Source organism: Schistocerca nitens, chromosome 9 (genome assembly GCF_023898315.1).
Source record: "Schistocerca nitens isolate TAMUIC-IGC-003100 chromosome 9, iqSchNite1.1, whole genome shotgun sequence".
NCBI classification, from domain to species: domain Eukaryota; kingdom Metazoa; phylum Arthropoda; class Insecta; order Orthoptera; family Acrididae; genus Schistocerca; species Schistocerca nitens.
Window position 1 is genome coordinate 180,716,983 of NC_064622.1, and position 12,830 is coordinate 180,729,812.

Consider the following 12,830-nt stretch of genomic DNA (forward strand, 5'->3'; position numbering starts at 1 on the left):
GATCCGTAAGAACTTGTAATACTTGAAATAAGTCTCTCAAATGTTGTAGCTTAACTTGTGAGACATATTCCAAGTATTGCATTTTCTTACAGACCTGAAGATGACAGCTAAGACTGTTAAAGCCAGTTTAGAGCACCGGTTTCAGAGGAACAGCACGTTGAGGACCACTCGAAAACGCGTCGTTATTGGTGCGATTTGTTGTAATAAAATGATGAAGAAAGTCATACTGGTGGTTAAGGCATTAAATATTTAGTGGTTACCGCATTGTAATCTGCGTGTAATGAAAGTATGCCGTTTCGAAGCATCAGCATATTGAAGAACCATGAAAAACGTGTTGCTCCAGATAAAATTAAAACTAAACTCCTCCCGAACAGGCTATAAAGGCCAAACAATACTGACCGGCCGCCGTGTCATCCCCAGCTCACAGTCGTCACTGGATGCGAATACGGAGGGGCATGTGGTCAGCACACCGTTCTCCCGGCCGTATGTCAGTTTCCTAGACCGGAGCCGCTACTTCTCAATCACGTAGCTCCTGAGTTCGCCTCACAAGGTGCTGAGTGCATCCCGCTTACCAACAGCCCTCGGCAGACCGGATGGTCACCCATCCAAGTGCTGCCCAGCCCGACAGCGCTTAACTTCGGTGATCTGACGGGAACCGGTGTCACCACTGCGGCTAGGCCGTTGGCCGTTTCTCCGGATATGTCATTATTAAATATCAGTTAGCAACATATTGGCGATTAAAGTCCTCAGGATATGTTAGGATACAAAACATGGTCCTGTAATACAGAGCTAAGTCTAGTGTGATGAACAGAGACGCAGAATCAGAAAGCAACTCCGCACTGTCGTAACGGATACGTTCGTCGTACGTCCTGCACTGTTTCGTTTCAAGCAGTGTTACTTCTCTGTTAGCACTGACAACTCTGCGCAAAGGTCGCTGTTGTCGGTCGGTAAGTGAAAGCCGTCGGGCATTGCTTTGTCTGCGGTGAGAGGTAACGCCTGAAATTTTGTATTCTCGGCACCAACTTGACACTGTTAGGAACTGCCTAACGATTTCCGAAAATAAATGTCCCGTGTGTCTAGCTCCAACTGCCATTCCGTGTTCAAAGTCTGTTGATTTCCGTCGTGCGGCCATAATCATGTCGGAAACCTTTTCACAGGAATCACTTGAGTACAAATGACACCTCCGCCAATGCACTGCCCTATAATACCTTGTGTACGCGACACTACTGTCATCTGTATATGTGCATATCGTGTATACCTCAGTGTATAGCATATTCATGGACGTTAAAGTTTTTATTTACATATACTACAAACAGAACAACACGACTAGCGTGCAGACAAGGAAGGAAATGTACATTTCATGGAGGTAACGCATGAATTTTAAGCCCGTTCATTTTGTAAACAAAATTTGCGATTCAAGACCCTATAAACTGCCGCTGGAGAGAGTTGCAGTCGCAACGCACCAAAGTATATTTTTTGTTTTACGAAGGCAAATCACATTAACCAGCACATCCAATTTGATGCTATACAGTGTCCCATCCAGTCGATTTTAACGTCCGCGTCCATGTTGACGTGAGCAGCTTCGTCTCACGTGAGGACTGCTTTAAAGCTATCGCAGCTCGTGTACTCCTGTCCATATCGAGAACACGTATGTATTGTGTAGTCGGCACTCATTATGTGTAGCCCCAAACTGCCGCTGGAGCGCGCTGCGGTCGCTTCTGCCATGATGAGGCACACGCCGGCATGCACACGACGCATTGTTTCTGAGCCTTCAGTTGGACGGTGGACATCCAGTCAGCGCTTCACACGCCGGCCGATTTGACAATGGATTAAAGGATGGGACTCGTGTGGACTGTGTCTCTGAACCGTATAAACGACGTTGTGTTTGTTACCGCATTATAAACGTTTGTATAACGTATTTTCTGTGGAATGTGGGAAACAGCGCAGCATTTGCGTAAATGAGGACGGGAAACCTACTAGAAATAACATACTGTGTGGCATGAGTACCAGACGATGGTCTTTAATCCACCGTAAGGATTCCATTTGCGTCTGCCTCTCCCCCCTGTTATGGAAGCTAATGCGCAGCGCAAGACTCTATAGGAGTAGGTCTTCTGGCGAAGATATCTAAAACAGGGAAAAGATCAGAAACAAAATTAACAACTTCAGTGACTTTTAGGGAAAGAAAAAAAAAGTAACATGGCCGGAAATAAAATCCATAGAATAGTGACCATAAAATAACTGTAATTTATGTAGAGTCACAAAAAGACCAGTCTATAAATAACGAGCTTTCGGAACCGTGTCCCCCTCTTCTCCCCGTTAGTACCCGTTACAAAAAGGAGTTCCAATATTGATCAAAATGGTTCAAATGGCTCTGAGAACTATGGGACTTAACATCTGTGGTCATCGGTCCCCTAGAACTTAGAACCACGTAAACCTAACTAACCTAAGGACATCACACACATCCATGCCCGAGGCAGGATTCGAACCTGCGACCGTAGCAGTCGCTCGGTTCCAATGTTGATCAATAAAATGTAAATGCCTTGTGTTTCAGTGTTCAATGTGTAAACTTAAGCTGAATGGGCAGTGATACTTACAATTCGATCACCTATTGTAAACTGACGCCCAACGTGATCTCCCACTTACCGATCAAATCTTAGCGTGCTTGTCGGTGTCTAGCTGCTGTTTTAAAGGCCATAGTTCCAAAATAATTAATATTCAGTGATGTTAGGCCACATATTACTCTTCAAACATCTACGATGCTCGATGTTTTGACTCCACTGCTAGGGTATTCTTCAGTGTTATGTTGGTGTCACCAGTTGACTGAGCGCTGTCGAAAAGCAACCACACGGGAGCACTAGTGACATCCTGAAGAGTATCCCAGCGGAGGGGTCGAAATGTCAAGCATTCTAGAAGTGTGAAGAGGAATATTACGCGACAGAACAACTCAGAAGATTTAACCGTCAACGGCGACAGTCGCAATATTTGCTTATGTACCAATGGTTACCTGGAAAATTTGCTCAGTTCTACGTCCTCTACTCCGCTCTGTAGCGTTAACAACTTTTCCTGCTTGCTGTATACACCCAGGACAAAAGAAAGCATTTAGGTATTCGGCCACCTATATTTTGCGCTACGTAGAATGTCACTGCAAACGACCATTATGGAACTAAGCACACAAATGACCGAGTTTCAGCATTCAGCATACGTAAATTACGATGACTTAGAACATAGGTGGTGGTCCTATTAATCTGTATGGACCATGTAATCTGCGTAACCAAACGTGTGGTACGCTTCACGGCAATTTGATGGGAATAGGCTATCTACCAACTACGTGAGGATCATGTATGTCAGAAGTACAGTGCACCGTGGTGCAGTAAAGTGGGGAGGACGCACATACGGCTCTATTACTACAACTTCCAACCCTGAAATGTTAATAGCTATGTAGAAAATAAAATTATTTAATTGTGTGATACTAACAATGACTCGTAGTCTCTCGTGTTTCACGGGCAGAGCTCTTAGCTTGAGCTGTCAATGTTGGCTTACAAATGACACCTTGTGTCAGATTGGCGTCAATATGCGATGAACCAAGACAGCCAAGAAAGAGGGGCATCGGTATCTTTCAGCCTCATGGCAAACTGGATGTTCCTGCGAGTGGAATTCAGATTGTTCAAGATTTCCAGAATGAGATTTTCACTCTGCAGCGGAGTGTGCGCTGATATGAAACTTCCTGGCAGATTAAAACTGTGTGCCCGACCGAGACTCGAACTCGGGACCTTTGCCTTTGCCTTTCAAGAGTTCGAGTCTCGGTCGGGCACACAGTTTTAATCTGCCAGGAAGTTTCATGTTCAAGATTTGATAAAGTGTCCCCTCACCAGGGTTGCAGGGTTAAAACATGGAGAACCCAATGTTTTCTGGTAGCCGGTGTGGCCGAGCGGTTCTAGGTGCTACAGTCTGGAACCGCGCGACCGCTACGGTCGCAGGTTCGAATCCTGCCTAGGGCATGGGTGTGTATGATGTCCTTAGGTTAGTTAGGTTTAAGTAGTTCTAAGTTCTAGGGGACTGATGACCTCCGAAATTAAGTCCCCATAGTGCTCAGAACCATTTGAACCAAATGAACCCAATGTCTTCTCTTTCCGCAGGAAAATGGGACACCGAGGGATGACAATCCCATCAAATTTCTACTAAATTTTTTGTTTAATCAAAAGATATATTGCGGGGAGCACCTGCTGAAACGAGGTTGTAACCTACCTGTAAAACGTTTTGTCATCAAGGATAAGTGGAAATTTGGTAAATAATGACAATTTCAAAAGTGATCCTCAATTATGGACTGCACAGCCTCAAAATTTTAAGATTGTTGATAAAACTGCTGCATTCAGGATATAGTGAGGACACTTCCCAGCAAGAGGTCTCAAGAGCGAATCTAACTGTGTAGCTACGTAATATGTAGGACACCCATTATTACTTACTGTGAGCCACAAACTACATCCTTGTTATCGATCTTTGGACGTCGATATTTTGTTAGCGTCCTGAGTTTCTAATCTGCTCACAATTGCTTTCGGACACATTCAGTACCTTGGACATTAAGCAAACCAATGAGTCAGTACGACCCTTATACATGTTATGGCATGCATAGAGTCCCAACTGACTGTACAACTTAGAGTTGTAGGCCTCTTGTAATATTAACACAGTGGTACTATCTTTATCGGTATGAAGAACAAGATATACTCAGTGAGAACATGAAGAATCACTTTTGATAATAAGTGCGCATTTCAAATGATTGTGTTTACAGTCAATAACAAAAAGAGAACTGCTACACATCCAGTTGTAACTCTTAATAGAATAAACACACTGTAATCCTAAAATGCTATGCAGATTATTTTCAGGAGCCCCTGTGTTATGACATGTCACATCATTTATACAAGAAATGTGTCAGGAGTAAAAAATAAGCTTTCCAATAGGATAGGAAAGGGTCACTAACACATGTAAGCTAAACGGACATAGCCTTAGCCACCACCTTAGTAGAGAGTCGCCCTGGAACGCTGTAGGTGGTCTATAATTGGTACTGCCGGTCACGTGACCCCTGACGTACGTAATTTTACTGAAGTGGTGTGTATTTGGCAGAGTCTTGAATGGAATAAGTGTGATAAGTTATGTCGACGACGAGATTTAACATAAAGCCAGAAAGCAGCTACAGTGTTTAATCTTATCAATAATCATTCCGCGAATGAGGCTGCCTAATTTTTGATGCATCAGTCTGAACTGTCTAACGTGACTAGAAGAAGTGGTGTAATGATCACCACACAAAATGGTGTAAGAAAAGTGGCAGTGACAATCGATCTTATCTCCACTATTTTCGGTGTGAATATTGCGAAGGGAACAACATGCTGTGGACATTTGGAGCCAGGTGCCTCCCAAATGCCATTGTTCACATTGGCAATTAAAAGGGGACTGCTCCTACACAACATCACCGAATTCATCCAAATTTGTGTTACATACAGTTCTTTGCCAGAAATAGAACTAACAAAAGTGAGAACTCTCGATGGCTAAGCGTTCACAAAAGAAAGAAAAGAAAATGTATTTTTGACACGAGTGACATGAGTCATTCATAGAATGAGATTTTCACTCTGCAGCTGAGTGTGCGCTGATATGCAACTTCCTGGCAGATTAAACTGTGTGCCGGACCGAGCCCCGAACTCGAGACCTTTGCCTTTCGCGGGCAAGTGCTCTGCCATCTAACCTTCCCAAGCACGACTCACAACCCGCCCTCATATCACCAATTCAGCCAGCACTTGTCCGGGAAAGGCAAAGGTCCCGAGTTCGAGTCTCGGTCCGACACACAGTTTTAATCTGCCATAATGTTTCATGAGTCATTTATGTTAGCATGCTTTTTCAGGTAGTAGTTGGTGCAGCGGAAAGAGTACAGAAAGATAATCTGAGGGCTGTGGGTTCGAGTACTTCTGGAGCAATCAGTTTGTGTTTCTTACGTAACTTATTGTATAAATAAAACGAAATAATGCTCAATATGTCGTATTTATTAAAATTTTCGTAAAAAGAGATGAAAAGCAAAGGCATAGAAAAACGTGGTATTGTAAATAAATTTCCAGGAAAGGATTGTAAGGCACTCACAAGATGGCTCTGAGCACTATGGGACTCAACTGCTGTGGTCATAAGTCCCCTAGAACTTAGAACTACGTAAACCTAACTAACCTAAGGACAGCACACAACACCCAGCCATCACGAGGCAGAGAAAATCCCTGACCCCGCCGGGAATCGAACCCGGGAACCCGGGCGTGGGAAGCAAGAACGCTACCGCACGACCACGAGATGCGGGCGCACTCACAAGAGCTTCGTATATAAATGATAATGATGGAAGCTGAAGATATGAATTAAAATTTGTGCAATGGCTGGAACTTCAATACAGATCTCGTTACCTACTAGGCAGATATGCTAGCCATTACACCACCACAGCGTTGTTACTGATATCGCTGCACAGGCTAACCTGCTCCAATGTTCTCTCTAATAAAAACTTTAATTCACATCTTCAGCTGATTTTCGGCTTCTTAGGTGGTCGCTATTGCTGTGGTAGTGTAATGGCTTCCATACCTGCCTTGTAAGAAAGGAGACCTGGGTTCAAGATCTGGCCGTGGCACACATTTTAATATATTTTTTTAGCTTCTATCTTTATCGTAGATAAAGATGAGACTCATATGTCTTGAGGAAAATTTAATTATATCGGATCCTTAGGTTCATATATAAAATTAGTTTATTACTTTTATTATTTGATAGTTGACGATTTACACCTAGTTGGGTAACATTCATAGTAAAATCAGCGGAAATCGTAATTTCCTCGATATATTATGTGCACTGTAAATGCCGTATTTTTAAAATTACCCAGTTATTTTAAAGTTCCTATACAAAACCAAACTTAATTTACATGCATAAAAGGTTCTCTCTCATTGCACAGTCTGGCAGCAAAACACGCCAAATATTGGCAAGTACCTCGTGTACTACAATGGAACGCTACGGATGTGATTTATTTTTTCCTCTCTCCATGTAGTAAAAGCAGATTTGCGTATTTTCAATCAAATTCTTTACATGACCATAGAAACAGGCATCGCAGTGTTCCGTTAGCGGAATGCATTCCGCGGGAATTACTTGAGCGCTGCGCGATAGCGGGGCCTTCTTCATCTCGAAAAGTCTCGCCATTTAACTGTGGATTTGTTTGTGCTTCCCATGAGTTAATTAACAGAGTAAATTTATTCTCCTGCAAGTAAGGCTTCATCACATCAGTCACAACTGGTTCTTTCAGTCTGCTGCTAAGTTTCACACATTTTGATGGAATAATGACAACATCGATGTATATTTTCCCGTGCACACATTCACCGTTTATTTAATCCTCAGTTCAAAAGAGTAAGTGCTCTCTTGTAGGCCCATGTAGACTGTTGGCGATAATTTTCCCGAAATGGTTACAGCATTGGTTCATGTTGTTCGTATCGTGCCGTTTCAAGAGAACTACTCTTGTCCGTCGATGGTCCAGGGTTCGGTGGTAAGTCTTTTGGTCCCGGCAAGATCCGAATAGTACGTTCCAATGGTAATATTTTCTTATACGTGACGCTAAAAAGAGTCCTTCGATTGATATTCACAAATGCTGTTCCGTTCACAATGTTCACACCAAAAATAGTTCAGATGAGGTGGATTGTTACTGACAAGGTATGACACTCGTCTTCAGGATCTTTTTACTGCCACTGTTCTTAAGCCGGTTTTCATCGACTTAGCTGTTCGGTAGAAAAATTTAATTACGATGCCTTTGTGGAAAGTTATTTGCAGTCCTTTCTTGGAAATTTAATTACGATCCCTTTGTGGAAAGTTATTTGCAGTCCTTTCTTGGAAATTTATTTCCAATTCCAAATTTTCCTTTATCTTTCCTTTCCATGTCGTTTATAAAAGTACTAATAAATATGTGCATGTTACAAAAATGTATGTACGTATGTATGTCTGTCTCTCTCTCTCTCTCTCTCTCTCTCTATTTATCTGTGTGTGTGTGTGTGTGTGTGTGTGTGTTCCACACTACCTACTAAACTACTGGACCGATTTCCACCAAACGTGGTACATATATGCCCTGTCACGCGACCTTTGCTGTTGGAAAAAATGGAAATGTCGTGTGACGAGGGCCTCCCGTCGGGTAGACCGTTCGCCTGGTGCAAGTCTTTCGATTTGACGCCACTTCGACGACTTGCGCGTCGATGGGGGTGAAATGATGATGATTAGGACAACACAACACCCAGTCCCTGAGCGGAGAAAATCTCCGACCCAGCCGGGAATCGAACCCGGGCCCTTTGGATTGACAGTCTGTCGCGCTGACCACTCAGTTACCGGGGGCGGACTTGCTGTTGGAATAAGAACCACCATACACAAAATGGGTGTGGTGGGGGTGAAAACAATCCTAGCCCATGATGCAGGAATTCCAAAATTTTATTCATCCAGTATTGGAGAATGAGAGCACTTAACGAACTTTACACATAATTTCAAACGTTCAAGAGGTTTTTCGTCACTGACAACCCCTACAAAATGATAAAAGAAAAAATGTTTATCACTCAATTTTTCGTGGATCAAAATCTATAGCCATCAGCCGGTACAAGGTGAGATTACTGTAGAATGGAAGGTCCGGAATAATTGTGAACTGCGTGAAATGTTCAATAGGTTGAGCATTGCAGGCCTTATGAGAAGCAAGTCGCTCTATGGACAGATCATGTCGCTCGGATTAATATTAAACACCGATGGCCTTTGAAATGTACAGATTTTCCTCTATACAGAGGTAGACCGTTACGAAGACCAAAGAAAAGGTACAGATATGCAATCTATGATTACTTGCTACAAATCGGGGTAGAGAGCGAATGGTGACAAAGGCCACAAAATAGAATCTGGCGGTAATGGGGACTTGTAGCTGCTGGAGGTTGACAGTTATTATTGAACTACATTAAAAAAAACGCAAATGAATTACAAACTAGAGCGGGCACACACTTTATTCAACATGTAAACGTTCCTACAGATATTCGGATTTACGTTATGACATGTTGGATATTACAGCCATAATTAGTAATGATGTGATGCAGACGAATAGCGAAATTCTGCGTGACCCGCTGAAGAGTCGGAACATCGATACTGTTGATGACCTCCTGGATGGCTGTTTCAGCTCAGCAATGGTTTTGGGATTATCGCTGTACAGCTTGTCTTTCATATAGCCCCACAAAAGGGAGTTGCTTGTGTTCAGATCCTGAGAATATGGAGGCCAATCGAGGCTCACGCCAGTGGCCTCTGGGTATGCCAGAGCCAGAGGGCTGTCTCCAAAGTGCTCCTCCAGGACATCAAACACTCTCCTGGTTTTATGGGGTCGAAGTCCGTCTTGATGCACGAACCACATCTTGTCGAAATCTATGTCACTTTGGATAATGAGGATGAAATAATGTTCTAAAACCTCCACGTACTGTTCGGTAGTCACTGTGCCATCAACGAATATCGCACCGATTATTCCGTGACTGAATACTGCACACGACACAGTCACTTGTTGAGGGTAAAGGGACTCCTCGATAACGAAATGTGGATTCTCGGCCCCCAGATATACCAATTCTGTTTATTGACGAACCCATCCAAATGAAAGTGTGGTTCGTCGCTAAACCAAACAATACTAATTCCAATCATGCCCCGCAGCCAACAGTGCAGTTTAAATGTCCTAACGCAAACCGTTCAGAAGGTAGGACTATTTTATATCGTGTAGTTCAATAACTGTCACCCTGTAAGTGTGCTCATTAACAACTTGCCTATATTATTACGTTTCGGTGGGGTAATGTAACAGAGATTAAGATTATATCAAAGATCCTCAACCACTCCATTTTCGACGATCTTCCTAAACATTTTTAAATACAATTTTTCTGGTTACAATTCACTTAGTGTCACCATTTTAATCTTACACAAAAGTACATTGTTAGGTAATTATTTTGTATCCTACTTAAATAAGACGTACTACTAAGACGTGTATACAGATTCCTCTCCGAGACCAATTACAAATGATTCACTACAGACAACGCTACAACATAGTAGTTGGAAGAACATCCCATGGCAACGCTATAACGTATCTTCCTCTGGACCACTGACCTCATCCAACTCCAACTATAAGTCTCTCTTGATCAATAAAAAATATGCAAAGCAATAGATGTATAGTGGTGATATTCAGTATGAAAGTCAACAACAAGAAACATTTTACACAGCCACTGAAGGCTTTATGCTTACCTCACTTTCCAGTTCCAATTTTATCCCTTTGTTTATTATTCTTATATCATCTCATCTCATTATTGTCTCTAGCTTGCCCGTTACAACACATCTATCAGATTTCTTATTAGAGAACGTCACGAAACAGTTACGTAAGGCTAAAACGTAGAGGCGCTGTCGAAGATACTGCGAACTTACTCCACTGTCAGTATAAAGAGTATGCTATGTTGCTACAGTAGTACAAGTTTATATGCCAACTAGCTCTGCAGATGATGAAGAAATTGATGAAATGTATGACGAGATAAAAGAAATTATTCAGGTAGTGAAGGGAGACGAAAATTTAATAGTCATGGGTGACTGGAATTCGTCAGTAGGAAAAGGGAGAGAAGGAAACATAGTAGGTGAATATGGATTGGGGGGAAGAAATGAAAGAGGAAGCCGCCTTGTAGAACTTTGCACAGAGCATAACTTAATCATAGCTAACACTTCGTTCAAGAATCATAAAAGAAGGTTGTATACCTGGAAGAATCCTGGAGATACTAAAAGGTATCAGATAGATTATATAATGGTAAGACAGAGATTTAGGAACCAGGTTTTAAATTGTAAGACATTTCCAGGGGCAGATGTGGATTCTGACCACAATATATTGGTTATGAACTGCAGATTGAAACTGAAGAAACTGCAAAAAGGTGGGAATTTAATGAGATGGGACCTGGATAAACTGAAAGAACCAGAGGTTGTACTGAGTTTCAGGGAGAGCATAAGGGAACAATTGACAGGAATGGGGGAAAGAAATACAGTAGAAGAAGAATGGGTAGCTCTGAGGGATGAAGTAGTGAAGGCAGCAGAGGATCAAGTACGTAAAATGACGAGGGCTAATAGAAATCCTTGGGTAACAGAAGAAATATTGAATTTAATTTATAAAAGGAGAAAACATAAAAATGGAGTAAATGAAGCAGGCAAAAAGGAATACAAACGTCTCAAAAATGAGATCGACAGGAAGTGCAAAATGGCTAAGCAGGGATGGCTAGAGGACAAATGTAAGGATGTAGAGGCTAGTCTCACTAGGGGTAAGACAGATACTGCCTACAGGAAAATTAAAGAGACCTTTGGAGAGAAGAGAACCACTTGTATGAATATCAAGAGCTCAGATGGCAACCCAGTTCTAAGCAAAGAAGGGAAGGCAGAAAGGTGGACGGAGTATATAGAGGGTTTATACAAGGGCGATGTACTTGAGGACAATATTATGGAAATGGAAGAGGATGTAGATGAAGATGAAATGGGAGATAAGATACTACGTGAAGAGTTTGACAGAGCACTGAAAGACCTGAGTCGAAACAAGGACCCGGGAGTAGACAACATTCCATTAGAGCTCCTGATGGCCTTGGGAGAGCCAGTCATGACAAAACTCTACCATCTGGTGATCAAGATGTATGAGACAGGCGAAATACCCTCAGACTTCAAGAAGAATATAATAATTCCAATCCCAAAGAAAGCAGGTGTTGACAGATGTGAAAATTACCGAACTATCAGTTTAATAAGTCACAGCTGCAAAATACGCGAATTCTTTACAGACGAATGGAAAAACTGGTAGAAGCGGACCTCGGGGAAGATCAGTTTGGATTCCGTAGAAATGTTGGAACACGTGAGGCAATACTAACCTTACGACTTATCTTAGAAGAAAGATTAAGAAAAGACAAACCTACGTTTCTAGCATTTGTAGACTTAGAGAAAGCTTTTGACAACGTTAACTGGAATACTCTCTTTCAAGTTCTGAAGGTGGCAGGGGTAAAATACAGGGAGCGAAAGGCTATTTACAATTTGTACAGAAACCAGATGGCAGTTATAAGAGACGAGGGGCATGAAAGGGAAGCAGTGGTTGGGAAAGGAGTGAGACAGGGTTGTAGCCTCTCCCCGATGTTATTCAATCTGTATATTGAGCAAGCAGTAAAGGAAACAAAAGAAAAATTCGGAGTAGGTATTAAAATTCATGGAGAGGAAGTAAAAACTTTGAGGTTCGCCGATAACATTGTAATTCTGTCAGAGACAGCAAAGGACTTGGAAGAGCAGTTGAACGGAATGGACAGTGTCTTGAAAGGAGGATATAAGATGAACATCAACAAAAGCAAAACGAGGGTAATGGAATGTAGTCAAATTAAATCGGGTGATGCTGAGGCGATTAGATTAGGAAATGAGACACTTAAAGTAGTAAAGGAGTTTTGCTATTTAGGGAGCAAAATAACTGATGATGGTCGAAGTAGAGAGGATATAAAATGTAGACTGGCAATGGGAAGGAAATCGTTTCTGAAGAAGAGAAATTTGTTAACATCCAGTATAGATTTAAGTGTCAGGAAATCGTTTCTGAAAGTATTTGAATGGAGTGTAGCCATGTATGGAAGTGAAACATGGACAATAACCAGTTTGGACAAGAAGAGAATAGAAGCTTTTGAAATGTGGTGCTACAGAAGAATGCTGAACATAAGGTGGGTAGATCACGTAACTTATGAGGAGGTATTGAATAGGATTGGGGAGAAGAGAAGTTTGTGGCACAACTTGACTAGAAGAAG

At 42.1% G+C, this 12,830-nt stretch overlaps 1 pseudogene; it reads right to left on the bottom strand.

Moving 5' to 3' along the window:
- Nucleotides 1-569: 569 nt before the first annotated feature.
- LOC126204808 (5S ribosomal RNA) lies at nucleotides 570-686 on the bottom strand (annotated as a pseudogene).
- Between the last annotated feature and the right edge of the window lie 12,144 nt (nucleotides 687-12,830).